The sequence below is a fragment of the Photinus pyralis genome, unplaced genomic scaffold (assembly GCF_008802855.1).
Source record: "Photinus pyralis isolate 1611_PpyrPB1 unplaced genomic scaffold, Ppyr1.3 Ppyr1.4_LG4, whole genome shotgun sequence".
Taxonomy (NCBI): domain Eukaryota; kingdom Metazoa; phylum Arthropoda; class Insecta; order Coleoptera; family Lampyridae; genus Photinus; species Photinus pyralis.
In genome coordinates, this window is record NW_022170511.1 from 37,268,814 (window position 1) to 37,271,144 (window position 2,331).

Sequence of the window (2,331 nt, forward strand, 5' to 3'; positions counted from 1 at the left end):
TGGAAGAGAGATAAAAAAGCAATTTGATAATGATTTCTTTGGGTTTGGTGTTTATACATGATTGGAGGATGAATTAGATGTTTTTGAACCAAAATGGTCCCCTCCATGGTTTGAACCAGTTTGACTAACCAAGGCATCTTTCTTCAAAAATGAACTTTTTACAGATTTCTTTACGAAATACTGAACAACCTAATGGTTTACATGTATCATAAGCAAATAACTTTAGAGTTCTTGTGATTGCTTTTTACCAACCATGCACCATACGGTACTGGACGAGAGATAAGAAAGCAATTTGATTGGGTTTGGTGTTTATACATGATTGGAGGATGAATTAGATGTTTTGAACCAAAATGGTCACCTCCATGGTTTGAACCAGTTTGACTAACCAAGGCATCTTTCTTCAAAAATGAACTTTTCACAGATTTCTTTACGAAATACTGAACAACCTAATGGTTTACATGTGATCATAAGCAAATAACTTTAGAGTTCTTATGATTGCTTTTTACCAACCATGCGCCATACGGTACTGGAAAAGAGATAAGAAAGCAATTTGATAATGATTTCTTTGGGTTTGGTGTTTATACATGATTGGAGGATGAATTAGATGTTTTTGAACCAAAATGGCCACCTCCATGGTTTGAACCAGTTTGACTAACCAAGGCATCTTTCTTCAAAAATGAACTTTTTGCAGATTTCGTTACGAAATACTGAACAACCTAATGGTTTACATGTAATCATAAGCAAATAACTTTAGAGTTCTTGTGATTGCTTTTTACCAACCATGCACCATAAGGTACTAGAAGAGAGATAAGAAAGCAATTTGATAATGAGTTCTTTGGATTTGGTATTGACACATGATTGTAGGATGAATTAGATGTTTTTGAACCAAAATGGCCACCTCCATGGTTTGAACCAATTTGACTAACCAAGGCATCTTTCTTAAAAAATGAACTTTTTGCAGATTTCGTTACGAAATACTGAACAACCTAATGGTTTACATGTAATCATAAGCAAATAACTTTAGAGTCCTTGTGATTGCTTTTTACCAACGAGGCACCATACGGTACTGGACGAGAGATAAGAAAGCAATTTAATAATGATTTCTTTGGGTTTGGTGTTTATACATGATTGGAGGATGAATTAGATGTTTCTGAACCAAAATGGTCATCTCCATGGTTTGAACCAGTTTGACTAACCAAGGCATCTTTCTTCAAAAATGAACTTTTCACAGATTTCTTTACGAAATACTGAACAACCTAATGGTTTACATGTAATCATAAGCAAATAACTTTAGAGTCCTTGTGATTGCTTTTTACCAACCAGGCACCATACGGTACTGGACGAGAGATAAGAAAGCAATTTGATTGGGTTTGGTGTTTATACATGATTGGAGGATGAATTAGATGTTTTTGAACCAAAATGGTCACCTCCATGGTTTGAATCAGTTTGACTAACCAAGGCATCTTTCTTCAAAAATGAACTTTTTGCAGATTTCTTTACGAAATACTGAACAACCTAATGGTTTACATGTAATCATAAGCAAATAACTGTAGAGTTCTTGTGATTGCTTTTTACCAACCATCACCATACGGTACTGGAAAAGAGATAAGAAAGCAATTTGATAATGATTTCTTTGGGTTTGGTGTTTATACATGATTGGAGGATGAATTAGCTGTTTTTGAACCAAAATGGCCACCTCCATGGTTTGAACCAGTTTGACTAACCAAGGCATCTTTCTTCAAAAATGAACTTTTTGCAGATTTCGTTACGAAATACTGAACAACCTAATGGTTTACATGTAATCATAAGCAAATAACTTTAGAGTTCTTGTGATTGCTTTTTACCAACCATGCACCATACGGTACTGGACGAGAGATAAGAAAGCAATTTGATTGGGTTTGGTGTTTATACATGATTGGAGGATGAATTAGATATTTTTGAAACAAAATGGCCACCTCCATGGTTTGAACCAATTTGACTAACCAAGGCATCTTTCTTCAAAAATGAACTTTTTACAGATTTCTTTACGAAATACTGAACAACCTAATGGTTTACATGTAATCATAAGCAAATAACTTTAGAGTCCTTGTGATTGCTTTTTACCAACCATGCACCATACGGTACTGGACGAGAGATAAGAAAGCAATTTGATTGGGTTTGGTGTTTATACATGATTGGAGGATGAATTAGATGTTTTTGAACCAAAATGGTCACCTCCATGGTTTGAACCAGTTTGACTAACCAAGGCATCTTTCTTCAAAAATGAACTTTTCACAGATTTCTTTACGAAATACTGAACAACCTAATGGTTTACATGTGATCATAAGCAAA